This window comes from Cervus canadensis, chromosome 16 (assembly GCF_019320065.1).
Source record: "Cervus canadensis isolate Bull #8, Minnesota chromosome 16, ASM1932006v1, whole genome shotgun sequence".
Lineage (NCBI taxonomy): Eukaryota > Metazoa > Chordata > Mammalia > Artiodactyla > Cervidae > Cervus > Cervus canadensis.
This window is the reverse complement of record NC_057401.1, coordinates 47,283,461-47,298,607: the sequence shown is the minus strand read 5'-3', so window position 1 is coordinate 47,298,607 and position 15,147 is coordinate 47,283,461.

The following is a 15,147-nucleotide window of genomic DNA, read 5'->3' as shown; positions in this document are numbered from 1 at the left end:
GGAAATTAGTATGTTCAATTTTCTCAAAATTAATCTGATTACATGAAAGATATCTTTCTCTAGAATAAGATCAAGCCACTTACAATTGTATGGTTTACTTACTCCACAGTCTATTAAGGACTCTGGATTCATCTTAGACATTTAAAGAACAGGGGAAAAAAGCTACCATCCTAACAAGAAAAATATCATTCAGGCAGAAAAATTAATGACATCTCAAGGACCCATAAGAGAACAGAGGTTAAAGGACAAACAAGAATTTGCTTACCTTGGGCAGAAGCCGTCAACACCACCAGTCTGTGGGAAAAGTAAGCTAAAAAATATGATGAACTGTTGGAGGCTGAATGTGAGTTTTATGATAGTGCATATCTCCTGGGGAGGGTTGCAGGCACAACAATGAATATCCCACACATTTGATGTCCTTTCCTCTGGAAACAGTCACAAGGATATAGACTGAATATACCAAAGAATTCTTGCTGCCACTTAGTAAGGGAAAAGGAGCTGGAGATCATGTGATATGTAGCTTCATTTTAATCTGTGTGTTTAATATTAATTCACTTTCAATTATGTTATGAATGGATTTATAGGCATGCATTTACATACAAATCTATCATGATGTGTTTATATATACATGTGTGAATATCATTTTAACTTAGCATGTCTTTTCTGATGATTTTCATTTAGCTTACCATTTTGTGAATACTCTTTCATAACATTAAATATTATTCAAATATTTAGTGGGTGCAATGATTTGATTATACCTTGTAAGACATTTGAGGCTTTTGCCTTTTTAGCTATTATGTTTTTGGGTTTTGGCCTTTATGAGTTAAACTTTTCTGAAAATGCTAAGTTAAAGAGTGCTTGTAAAATGGCATTGAGTTACTTCTTTCTTATCCTTAGAGTAAATCTTAGAATTGGGATCCTTAGATTTAGATTTTTTTCTAGAACTTCCACGCTGTATTTTCAAAATAGCTTCACAGAAAGTTTACACTAAATTGCATTCATTTTAGCAGTGAATTAAAGCCCCCCTTCTCTGCAGCTTTAAATTATTTTAATCTGAAACTTCTCCCATCCCCACCAAACAAAAGGTGATCATTACCTGAAAACACATAATCCTAAAATTTTATATTATATTTGTTTGTGATTTAATTGTCATTAAAAAGCATTTGATGATATTAAATATACAGTAGAAAAAACTCAAAATAGCACATTTTTGTACTATTGGAATATGTTTAATTTTAAAAACTTTTTCCTACAATTTTTCATATTGATATTGTACTGTTTGAACAATGCTTTCTCTAGTTTTTGCCTCTTCTGTCTCATTTGTTTGTAATACCATACAGATTCTAACAGTCAGATTTCATTACTAACAGCATATAAAATGTGAGTCATAAGTTTGATAATCATAGTATACATTAAAATATTTATTGAGCTTAGCTTTCCAACAGTACCGGCGTGCATGCTCAGTTGCTCAGTCGAGTCTGACTCTTTGTGACCTACTGGCTGTAGCCTGCCAGGCACCTGTGTCCATGGGATTATCCAGGCAAGAACACTGGAATGGGTTGTCATTTCCTCCTCCAGGGGATCTTCCAACCCAGGGACTGAACCGGTGTCTCCTGAGTTTCCTGCATTGACAGGCAAATTCTTTACCACTGCACCACCAGGGAGGCTCTTCCATTAATAGCTGTTGTTCATATCTGGACAACGGCCCTGGCCTGATACACTGTGAAAAGTTTGTTTGTGGGTTATCATTTGGCTACAGAGTGGATATAAGCTCTTCCCATCAAAAGTTTCCTCCCTTTTCAGTCAGTTAGTCAGTTCAGTCACTCAGTCGTGTCCGACTCTTTGCGACTCCATGAATCGCAGCACGCCAGGCCTCCCTGTCCATCACCAACTCTTGGAGATTACCCAAACTCATGTCCATCGAGTCGGTGATGCCATCCAGCCATCTCATCCTCTGTCGTCCCCTTCTCCTCCTGCCCCCAATCCCTCCCAGCATCAGGGTCTTTTCCAATGAGTCAACTCTTCGCATGAGGTGGCCAAAGTATTGGAGTTTCAGCTTCAGCATCAGTCCTTCCAATGAACACCCAGGACTGATCTCCTTTAGGATGGACTGGTTGGATCTCATTCCTTCCTTTTAGCGTGGACTGATTTACTAAAGAGATTCTTCCATTTCAGAGAAATTGCTAATTTTGTTTTGAATCTTTCTAGGTTAAGAGACAGGGTTCCCTGGTGGATCAAACGGTAAAGAATCTGCCCGCAAAGTGGGAGACCTGGGTTGGGAAGATGCCCTGGAGGAGGGCATGACAACCCACTCCAGTAATCTTGCCTGGAGAATCCCCATGGACAGAGGAGCCTAGCGGGCTGCAGTCCACAGCGTGGCAAAGCGTTGGACACAATTGAATGACTAAGCACAGCACAGGTTGAGACGTCAGTACACTTGGGGAGAAATTACTCCATGGTCTTTAAAGCAGATATGGTTGATAGAGAGTCCTATATTGTCTCCAATCTATTACTGCTTCCTACTTTATTTCCTCTCAGTGTACATGAATCTACTATGTATTTGAAAAATATGTATATGTGTTGTAGCCCTGGGAAAGTATCTTCAGAAGTAAGCTGTAATTTTAAAAATTTTACAGCACCTTACTGACCTTGTGGACTTAGGGTTCAGGGCCCACTGGGTCTATCTTACGATGAAAATGATCAGCACAGACTGTTCTCTCCCCGGCTTTCTCTATACCCAGAAAAAGGCTGGAATATCTAGGGGGAATTAAATATGTCAAATCTTTTCTGACTTCTGTAACTATCTTGTAGAGAAGAGCTGTCATTTTTATTTCAACAAGTGCCCTTTACCTAATGCAGAAAAATACAGAAAACATGGGAAACATTCAAATGATTAGGCTGACTTTATGATACCAGATACTGAAATGACCATGGAGAGCTTCTATGGTGAATGAGAAAGCAAGGAGCTGTGAGCTTATATGATGTATCTGCAGTTCAGACAATAGCATCCAACTGTTTCCTTATTTGGAAACTCTTCTTTCCCTTCTGAAATGACTTTGCTTAGTTCCATTTTTTTTAAATTTTCAGAATTTCTTCTTTTTTTCTTTTTTTTTACTTAATTGATATTAAATTTTTCTTTAACTGTTACATCCATTACCCTCTACATTTAGTATCATTTCTCTTGAACTGTGTGAAGTCATGTACAACAATTAAAAAATATTGTAATTTCTGAACAACTATAAAAGATTAACATTTTCCACTATGTCTTTCTACCATTTACCTATTATACACAGAAGTCTGGAAAATATACATTTAAAAAAATCATTTTGAAGCTACAGAATATTAATGTAGGTGATTATACTTTAACCCTCTTCACAGGCAAGTGAACATAAAAGGGAGTAATCTTTCCTATCCCCAAGCAATCAAGAAAAATTCTTTGGCATTTTGATTTTCTTGAATAAGTAGCTCAATGCTCTATCAGAGGTGCATACAGATATTCAGTTAGAGTTATTCACTCAAAATTGGGCAAATTTATTGAATACATCCAAAATTGTAATTGAATTTCTGGGTGTATATGTGTTTGTGAGCATCATTCATATTCCTCTGCAGTATACATATATACAGATAACACAAATTTGTATTTTTAATTGATGAAATGGAAATTAATATGCTTCATGTAAAATGAGTGCTTTTGTCTCTTTGGTAAAATTTATTATGTATTCTTATTTCTTGCAAGTTTACAACCTTCTAACCTACTTGAAAATTTGAATGTTAATATATAGCTTTTTAATATAGCTAGAAAATAGATTTTTTCCCCATTCTACTCTTTCCAGTGTAATCAATACTCAGAAATATTCAAGTGCAATCTGACGTTCAAACAAACAATATTTTAACATATTACCAGTAAGAAATACTTGAGGTTCAGATAAATTTTAACAAAAATGAGCACAATACCTATAAACCAATCTATCTAAACAGTATCCTGATCTTCATTTTATATTAGATAAAATATTTTCCTGAAATTATAAAGGAAACCATTATGGCAAGATACACAAATCCCCAGTATATGAAACTTTACCCCAGGCAAAGTGAAATATTTAAAAAATTACTTGTATATTTTTACAAATATTCCATTTGTGAAAGATCATACATGCCCTACTATTCTCTGGGGGTTCGCCGAATACATTTTTCTTCTTGTTACCACAGAAATACTATAATATGGTTTTTCAAATGCCATGGAGTATAAGAATCAAGAAACTTTTACCTCATTTTCAGCTTAAGGTTTTCAGCTTGCCTATTTTTTTTTCTTCATTCCCAAATATTCCAGTATTGAGAAACTAATTGAGTGGAGGTATTTCTCATCAACCCAGTCAGTGTAAAATGATCCCATTGCTTAACATTGGTATAAGCCTATTAAAGTTAATGGAAGAAAAAATTACACCACTGAACTAGAAGTGATGGTGATGACTCAAATAGAGGCAAATGGGGATAACGGGCAAGAAAGGTTAGACTTACCCAGGATTTCTTTTTTTTTTTTTTTCTTTTGGATGGGGGAGAGCAAATATGGAGGCAGTGTTATCCACCTAGAAGTGCATCTTAAACAGCTTGTGTGTATTTATAAGCCATTTTAGTTTCCGAGTATTCTTGCCTATTCAGTGTAGTTATAGCATAAGTAGTTTGTGTAGTTTTTTGTTTTTTTTTTTATCTTTCTTCTGTAGTATCAAAACCATTTCTCTTCTATTTCTTACTTTGAGAAATGCATGCTATTTCTTCCATAAGTTGTATTCAGTCATGAAAAGTGATGTGAAAGTAGACTTCTTACCACCAAGTTCAAACTAATGGTGGCTAGACATAGGCATAGTTCCTGTATCTCAACCACCACTGCTGAGTTCTTTTCTCTTTATTCACACCTGGGACACAACTCTCTTAACTCCATAGACATCAGGGTACCATCTTACACCTTGCAGGCTAACTCCATAGGTCCTCTTGCTAGGATAAGTTTTCTAATCTTTGAAATAAGCTCTTCATTTTAACTACCACTTTCTGGGAATTTGAGAATGATCCCCTTGTACCTCCTATTTCTAAACTTCCCTCACATGGGAAAGACATCTAAGAAAATCATATCTACAGGAGTTTGTGAAATTTAAACACATCATTTTATCAACTCAAATGAACTTCTCCACTTAGCTTCTGAAACTAAATCTCCTGTTCTGGTCTGTTTCAAAGAAATGGTTAGGACTTAGTGGACAGATATACTGATGGGTCTGAATTCCTCACCACTGCTTTAAAGGTATTAATAAAGTCACACTCCATTGCTTTTTAGGATAGAAGATGCATTTGTGTTTTGTTTTCCTGAACTATTATTTTCTCAACAAAGTGCATTTGTCTATATTGAAAGGTCTGATTAAGAAGCTGAGCTTTGAGCTTCTTTGTTTAATAATAATATGTAGTCCAAGTTAGTTGTTGATGTGTGTACATCTAAAATTTAAATTTTGTTTTGTATGTCTTGCTCTATATGTGCATAAATGTGTAGAGTTATCTCAGTGCACATGAATATGAACATTCTGATGGACAACTCAGATCCTTCTTCAGGCTGAAGTTCTATTTCAGTGGCTGATGGGAGCATTACTGACAGAGATCCCACGCTATCACACTGTCTTGTATTACCTTGGTTAAAGAAAGGTTACATATGTTCTCTGGGAAGCCTGTGTCTGATGATCAGTTATGAAGGACAATAAATGTCCATTCTCTTATATGTTCATCTGGAACATATAAGAAAGGCCACCGAAGCTTCGGTGTTCTCTACAGGCCCAGCTGGATCTTCATTGAGATTGACTCCTCTCTAAACTTCTCCCTCTGACCCATCTTCCTTCCTTCCTTTTCTTTCCTTGTCTTTTGAACCTAAAAGCCCAGTCTAATAAACACTCCTTGTGCTAGTCTAAGTCTCAGAGACAGTTTCCAGGGAGCCTAACTGCCAATAATCCCGGTAGATAGACATCTGGGATACTCAAATAACAGTATCTGATTACACAGTAATCAGGTTGAATTAATCAGAATCTTAACAAACATAAGTTTTCATAAATCATAATGTATATATAACCATCTTATATTTTGGAGATGTTAGTTTGCATCCTGGTTCTACCAGGATGTTGTGTGAATAGGGAAGCTACTTTTGTAAATCTCAAAACTCATTATATGTAAAATGGTGATAATAAATCTCATTGTCATTGCTGTTATAAGTCAATGAGACAAGTCATGTTAATTACTAAATACCCTTCCTGGAACACTCATCTCTTATCTGCTATTCTATTATCTAAAATAATTTGAGGATGCACATTTATATAGAATCAGAATATGGTAGTTATTGTGGAGCTAGATAAAGTCATAATGCTGTGATATTTTCTAATAGGCTTTTTTCAAAGGAAAATATGCATATGAATACATTTAGAGCTATAGTTCAAATAAATCATTAACCTGGATTATAGTTTAATTATGTTTTTGAAGAGGACTTGATCTGTAATAAGCTTCCTAAAGTAAGATTAATAAAAAGAAAATATTTGTGACTTCAAGTTGGGTCGTATATACAGATACCAGTCCTTCGGAAAATGTCTTCAGGAATAACTTTTTTTTTTCACTCTGTCTTATGCATAACTGAGGTGGAAGAAAGTAAATGGATGTGGGATGGTAATTAGACATAACATCAGCAGCAGATTCTTTGTGTTGCTTCAAGTAATGAAAGAAGGGGTTTTGGAGTCGGGGTCAGAGTATGCAGTAAAATTCCCGTTCACTAGCATCACACATGTTTCTTTTTGATCAGAAAAAGTATCCTTTGATTCTTGGTTGATGGAAAATTTTGCATATCACTGAAAGAGGGCATTGTGCCATTTTACACTATAAAATACATCTGGGTAACCTAAGGCTAGCCATTATAAATCACAAAGAAAGTCAGGTTTATTGAATATCAGATTTCCATTAAATCACATTCATACACAAAGAGACAGTTCAAATTGTAATTGAAGTTGTCAGCTTTCATTCATCTTATATAGGATTTTTCCAGCTGCCCATTATTCATTCTTTTGTACTTTGAGTCAATTTATCTGAGTCGACTTTCTATAAGAAGATGAAAAAGGACAAGCTGATTTTTTCCCGTTAATTCTAACAAAATAATAGCGATTTTCTAATCACAAAACAATGCTCTTTCCTCATTTGAAATTGAGTAAAATATAATTCCATTTTCTGTTTCACCTGTAATCCATATGAAAAGACAATCAATACAAGTGATGTGCCCCAATGAATTAAAATGGAAGAAATGTCAGCACACGAGGAACTTTCTGAAAAATAAGTTATTTTTAAGTTGAGAAATTTCTAGTAAGGCACAATGAGAATTATTAAAGTGATTGAGTGATCCCTAATGATTAATACTGGTCAACTTTCCCTCTGACAAATGCAGGCTTCCTGTAGAGTAAATATAACAACTTTGAAATTGCTTAGAAAAAAATTGTGAAAGATTTTTTAAAAAATGGATCTTACAAAAAATCACCTTGAAATATTATTTCTTTTAGCAGTTGCTAAATTATATCATTCTTATAAATCTCATGAAAGTTACAGTTAGTGTTATCATTAAATGACATTATTTAGCACTTTCTAAATGATATGTAATTTGGACATACAGCATGAGCTTTTTAATTGCATCCCAAATAGTCCAACCACAAAATAGTATGCAATGGAATAATTGAACTACAAGCTAATTAGGGAAGCTAAAGATACTCTGTTCTTTTACAGTATGGAAATAAAAATATTCAACTATTTTACTTGTTCTCCTTTTCACTGTAAGTCTTTTGTATAATTTTCATTTTATATTTAGCGAAAAGATTTCACATGGAAACTGGCTTAAATATTTCACATTTTAAAAGTCACAGACCCTTGGAGACCAAATCACATGTATTCTTGAGCATTTTATGAAACTTCTAAGCCTACAGGGTGAACACCAACATACTCTATACGCACCAATCAATATTCCTAATGGTCTGGATGAAGGTGAGATCTGGTCTTCTACCTATTGCAGTTTGTCATTCATTCTTTCAAACATTCACTCACTCATTCATTTATTTGTATTGATTCATTTGTTCCCTCTTTCCCTAAACGTTTATTACATTCCTATGATGCAGTAGGTGCTGTTCTAAACCCTAGAATCTCATTTGTTTATTTACAGATAGCTCACCTCCTTGTGGTATACCTCCAGGTGTGGAGATAAACATTAGTCAAAGAATCACACAAATGTAAATTTGTACTTGACAGTGAATATAAAGACCCCTCTACCATGAAAGGAACCCCTGTATTGAGAGCGAAACTTCTAACAGTTTAACCAGATTTATCCTAAGAGAATCAGAAAAGACCTTCTTGAATTGTGAAAGCTGAGCATGCACAAATTGGATGAAATGTGGAAGAAGGGGTGAAAGAAAAATAAAACACCTTTGCAGCAGGAAGAAATACAGCTGCAAAGAACCCGGGGATTAATTTATTAATTTCAGAAACCTAAGGCAAATTATGAGACTGGTATAAGGTGAAGTGGATGAGAATCAGAGGATTCTAGGAAATTCCAAGTGTTATTTCTGTGGTTCCTTTATACTTGTTTTGTTTATTAGTAGGTAGGCTAAGTAGTTTATTTTCTTCTGTCAATACAGTTTCTAACATATTTTTATAAATAACTTATATGATTTTTATTCATTGCCTTTGTACATTTTCTTATTGAGTCTCATCATCTTTTAGTTGACTTCCTTGAATTTTCTAAGTATATAAGGTTATCATTGGCAAAATTCAATATTTGCTTCCTCATTGTCCTATAAAATGAAAATAGAAACCTGGCGATAGGAATGTGTTGTGCCTTTCTCTGGAGAAGGCAATGGCAACCCACTCCAGGACTCTTGCCTGGAATATCTCATGGACGTGGACGGGGGAGCCTGGTGGGCTGCAGTGAATGGGGTCGGGAAGAGTCGGACACAACTGAGCGACTTCACATTGACTTTTCACTTTCATGCATTGGAGAAGGAAATGGCAACCCACTCCAGTGTTCTTGCCTGGAGAATCCCAGGGATGGGGGAGCCTGGTGGGCTGCCGTCTATGGGGTCGCACAGAGTCGGACACGACTGAAGCGACTTAGCAGCAGCAGCGACTTACCTCTTGCTTGTTATAGACGGTCATTTCAAAACAATATTAGTAATAATGGTGATAAAAGATGTAGATAGTCTCATATTATCCCTAATTTAATTGAAGATATTTTAAGACAATCCTTGGTTAATTTCATTCAACAAACATTTATTGGTCCTACCATGTGCTGGGCAGTGGTGATAAAAGAAAACAGACCAAAATTCCCTGTCTTTACTGCTTATATTTTATATTTTAATGAGAGAGGGAGGGGGCAACACATGGAATTAGTTTTCCTGTTCAAAATTAATATATGCTTGCCTGTGTGCTTAGTCACTTCAGTTGTGTCCGACTATTTGAAACGCCATGGACTGTCCCCTTCCAGGCTCCTTTGTCCATAGGATTCTCCAGGCAAAAATACTAGAGTGGGTTGCCACACCCTCCTCCAGGGGATCTTCCTGAGCTGTGGATCAAACCGAGTCTCCTGAGTTTGCTGCATTGCAGGCAGATTCTTTACCCACTGAGCCACCTGGGAAGCCCAACACATTAATTAGCTGAGGTAATGATTACTAAGTACCTAGCAAGAGAGTTGAGATGATATTATGTGTGTGTGTGTGTGTGTGTGTGTGTGTGAGACTGCTTGTCCTAGGTTCATGAAAAGAAAAATGAATATTTTATTGACTAGAAAAACACAGGTACTAAAGCTTTACTTACATGGGACCACAAGTGCAGTAAGGATTACTGGATTCTCTCTCTTCCTAAGAGGAGAGTATATATCCTCTACTTCAAAGAAGGATTTCTGAGAACTAATAGAATTACTCCCTCAACATGTACCCACAGGAGTTTGGGAGCAGCACTGGGATGGAGGAGGTTAGCATATTTATAAGGCATTTTCTTTCTTTCTTTTTTTTTTTTTTCCTGTCGGAATCTGCACCTTTGAGGTTTCCCAGGTGGCTCAGTGATAAAGAATCTGCCTGTCGGTGTAGGATCCACCAGGAACTTCAGCTGGATCCCTGATTCCAGAAGATCCCCTGGAGAATGAAACGGCAACCCACTCTAGTCTTCTTGCCTGAAAAATCCCATGGACAGAGGAGCCTGGCAGGCTCCATGGGGCCCCAAAGAGTCAGACATGAATGAGGGACTGAGCATGCACGCTGCCCACTTTGTTGGAGATTTCAGTGAAATTCTTTAGAGATGGATGATTTCTTCTTAGGGTTCCCTGACAGCTCAGTTGGTAAAGAATCCAACAGCAGTGCAAGAGATCCTGGTTTGATTCCTGGATCCGGAAGATCTGCTGGAGAAGGGGTAAGCTACGCATTCTGCCGTTCTTGCGATTCCCCTGTGGATCAGCTGGTAAAGAATCTGCCCGCAATGCAGGAGACCTGTGTTCGAGCCCTTGGTTGAGAAGATTCCCTGCAAAGAAAAGCTATTGCTCTCCACTCCAGTATTCCTGCCTGGAGAATTCCATGGACTGTATAGTATAGTCCATGGGGTTGCAAAGAGTTGGGCACGATTTCTTCTTAAATGTATACACACCTTATTTTCCCAACTTTATCATCTGATGTACCTCCCAGTTTTTGTTTTTTTTTTTTGCCTATTTGCCTCATTTTTCCCATCCTGATGGGTTTCTTGAATAGCAACTGAAACAACCAAAAGCCAGATTTCTCTCCTGATTGTGGTCCACACTTGATCACTGGGAGCCTCTACCCAAATTTCTCAAGCAAAAATTCCCATGAGTCTCATCACCTTCAGTCCCGCCACCTCTCTGATGGTGTGATCTCAATGCTACTAGTGGCACCTTTGAAGTCCTTCCTTGTGAATGAGGCACTGTCCACTATGTTCTTCATTTTCAGGAAAAACTATATTTTGTAATTTAATTGTAAATCTTTTTCCTTAATGTTCCCACTGACACAATCCTATAATTTCTCAATTTTTTGTTGATCTCTCCAACGTGAAAAAAGTGTTAGTCACTCAGTTGTGTCTGACTTTTTGTGACCCCATGGACTGTAGCCAGCCAGACTCCTCTATCCATGGAATTCTCCAGGCAGGAATACTGGAGTGGGTTGCCATGCCCTTCTCCAGGAGATCATCCCAACCCTGGGATTGAACCCAGGTCTCTGGCATTGTGGGCAGATTCTTTACCTTTTAAGCCACCTCCAAACTCAACCATAAACTGAAACTGGATTGTCAGGTAAAGATTTAAAAAAAAAAAAAAAAAAACCCAAACACAGTTTGGGTCACATATTTTGCAAGCCTGCCTAGAGGTTATGTACCTCACTTTAGAAAACGTCATGAAAGCTAAATAGAAGTTTCTATTCTAGAACAGAGCTGTACCTTATGTTATGGTTTGAACTAAATTTTAAATACATTAATCTTTCATGAACTTTATCATCATTTCAATGACTATGTAGAGAGTAATAGTTCACCTTCTGGATATTTGCCAAGTCTCTTGAGGAGTTCTCATTTCAAATATGAACAAGGTCACAGAAATGGTCACAGAAATGTTCTAGCAGGTTTAAAAGCCACTGAGATTATTTCCCTGTAATAATCTCAGGTCTAAGAGGCGACCTTGCTCTTGTTCTTGTAGAATATGTGTATTTATATTCTTCCTAATTCTTTAGCAGAGTGCTTAAGTGTTTTAATTCTTATTACTTATCAACATCTGATTATTTTATTCATTTGTATTTGTTTACTAATGCTTCCCTCAGTTGACTGTGAGCAGAGATTCTCTTGAGCAATGATATATCTCTAACATCTATCACCAGGTTTTACTTATAGTAAACACCAAGAGGTAATATCTGGGCAAATAAATTGATGATGAATAACTAAGTGATGTAATTCATTACATAAATATTATGCTTTAATATATTTAACTACTACCTTAATGTTGTCCTTATGTTTCTACCTACTTATCATTATTAACAACTTTCTGAGGATCCTCTCAAGACTTTTTTTTTTGGCTTTATAACCATGATTTAACGCTTTAACTCATGATTAAATGTTCTAAATAGATTTTTAAAATTGATCATTGCAGATTCAATAGATGATTTTACAATTTTTAACATGCTTCTTAGTCTCAGTAATTCGAATGTTACCTTTCAATTTCTCTGCAGTTTAGAAAGTAAAATCTATCACCACATTCACTATATGTTAATTTTAATTATTTGGCTACTAGTAGAGTAAACGTGGTTTCTGTTTTTTTTGTTTGTATATTACCACTTCCACACTCTTCTTTAGTGAACTGAGTTTCCATAGCCTTTTTTTAGTTTTCCCCACTAGGATACTTATTTCTTACTGATTTACAAAACATTTTTGCATTAATAATGTATACCCTTTGTACATATGTGGCACATAATTTCTAACTGTGATAAGGTTAAAATTTGATAGTGAATTTATTACAAAAATGACAACTTTTTTAGGAAGTCAAGTCAACATTTTGGTTTCTAGTATTCTAAAAAGGCATTTACTACCAAATATTTAAATATTACTTAAAATTCCTTATTAAATACATGTTTTCTATACTCTTAAATATTTAAACTAATTTACATCTGCTTATTACATTTGTATGTTTGGGTTCTTAGGTTAATTTAAAACTTGAAACACAAACACACCCAGAAAGAAGTGAACTCTTGGGATACTTTATTCACCTCCATTAAGCTAATCTGTTTTAATCATTCTGTTAAGATTTCAGGAGGATATTTGGATATTTTGGGGCTGTAATCATCTTCTCTGTGTATAAAACCTCATGTTTTTTGCATGTGTTATTATGCAATAATAACATATTTTCAATATGCTTATTATTATTATGCAATAATAACATAATTTCAGAATATTTGATTTGTCATGTGACTACCTCCATCTAGGACACATTTTTTTCTTTTTATTTAGTGTATGGTGACTCAAAACCACTTACTGCCTACTGTCCTGTTCATTTCATATTATGTCCTAAATTAATGTACATTCTAATTTAAGATTAAGTCCAACTGACTGACCCTTCCTTGTTTCCTTCCTTCCATACTTTGTGTTTGCCTCTTTCACAGCTCTGAACACAAGCAATCATTTGTTGACTTGTTTATTTTACAGTAAACCATGTGTTTGTGTGTGTTTTACTCTTTCTCTAGTCTAGTTTTGGAGGAGAGATGGAGCTGGTTCCATTTATTTCTTCCCAAATAAATTTGTGATTTAAGAATCTCCTTTTCATACCATAGCCATTCTTCTAAAAAAAGAAAAAATCAATTTGGCAGCATTAATATGGAAGATGGGCTTCCCAGGTGGTACTAGTGGTAAAGTACCTGCCTCCCTATGCAGGAGACCTAAGAGACATGAGTTCAATCCCCGAGTCAGGAAGATCCCATGGAGGAGGACATGCCAACCCACTTCAGTATTCTTGCCTAGAGAATCCCTTGGACAGAGGAGCCTGGAGGGGTTGCAAAGAGTCAGACATGACTGAAGCGATTCAGCATGCATGCAGGCCATGTGGAGGATGTACATGCTCCATGTGCAATTAACATGATGAGAACATAGTACTGTTTCAGAAAACAAGCAGGTGCCCATTATATGGTATGCTGGCAGGAACAACTCCTCAGTGCAAGCCCACACAAATAATAGAACGGAAAATCTTTGGGTGCTACCTTGGTGACCCAATGGCACCAAAATCTTGGCTATACTGTCTTTGTTTAGCGATGTTGAAGTGAAACAGAGGTTTACCACTTTATAGTCTTCCTCCAAGACATGCAACTGCTTCCCAAGAGCTACCAAATTAAATGTTTCTTGTATCCTCTGTATTATTTCTCTCCTCTGACCCATTATTTGTCTTATTATTGTGTTTTAAAAGTATGTTACTCTCTTAAACTTCATATGTGTTTCTGCAGGCCCTTTCTTCCTTTTTGTTTTTTTAGAATTTTTTGATGTGGACCATTTTTAAAGTTTTTATTGAATTTGTTACTATATTGCTTCTGTTTTATGTTTCGGTTTTTCGACTACAAGGCATGTGTGAATTTAGCTCCCTGACCAGGGATTAAACCTGCATCCCCTGCATCAGAAGGCAAAATCTTAACAACTGGATGATCACCAGGGAAGTTCCAGCCACTTTCTTGGTATATGATGTGTCTGGTATCTCCTGAGTTTGATGCCACTGAAGCACAAAAATTAGAAATAATTTGTTTTTTATTTTGTTTGTTTTTTTTTTTTTCTGAAATTCCATTTCTGTTTGCTATCCTACTTGAGGAAATCCTACATGCATGACTGAATGGGAGAATGGATATATAGTAACAAGAGGTCTTATGAACAAAATTACGTTGATCAACCCTTCAGAATATCATTCAACCACTGGAATTACTAAATCCTGGGCAGAGTGTTCTGTGTCTGGGAAATCAGATCGTCAAAACATATGCAAAGCCTGCCCTTGTGAAGTTCACAGCCCACTGGAATTTGAGCTCTCAGAGAACTCAATGTTCTTATTCAGCCACCATTAAACATTACATTATCAATGTGTAAGCAAATTAAAAGGAGCTCTCTTATGAAGTTCAAAAGGTAGGATGGAAAAGACAATAAATATTTTTTAACCACAGAGCCAGATAAGAGCTATAAAAGAGGTGCAGCAAGGTACAGAAAAGAGCCACATTTAAGTCAGCCAAGGAAAATGACCCAGGAAACTTTCCCCAGAAGAGGTGACATTAAGATGAACTTTGCAGAACATATACTTTTATTTCTGGAATGAGAGTTGAAGGAAGCAATTAGGCATGTGAGGAAAGGCGCTCTGTCATGGGACAAAATGGCCCATATAAAGCCATAGAGATCGTTATGGCAGATGGGAATAAAGTGTGCACCTGCAGTTTGAAAAGACTCTCCTATTATCCCACATACTCTTTGACTCCCCTAAACTTCCAACAGTTTATTATTTTATAGCTACAATAGATTGCAAAGTAATTCTTTATCTAATTAAACAAACCCTCACTTTAAAAATAATTTTCAGTAAATAATAACCACTGAGATTTTGAAAAG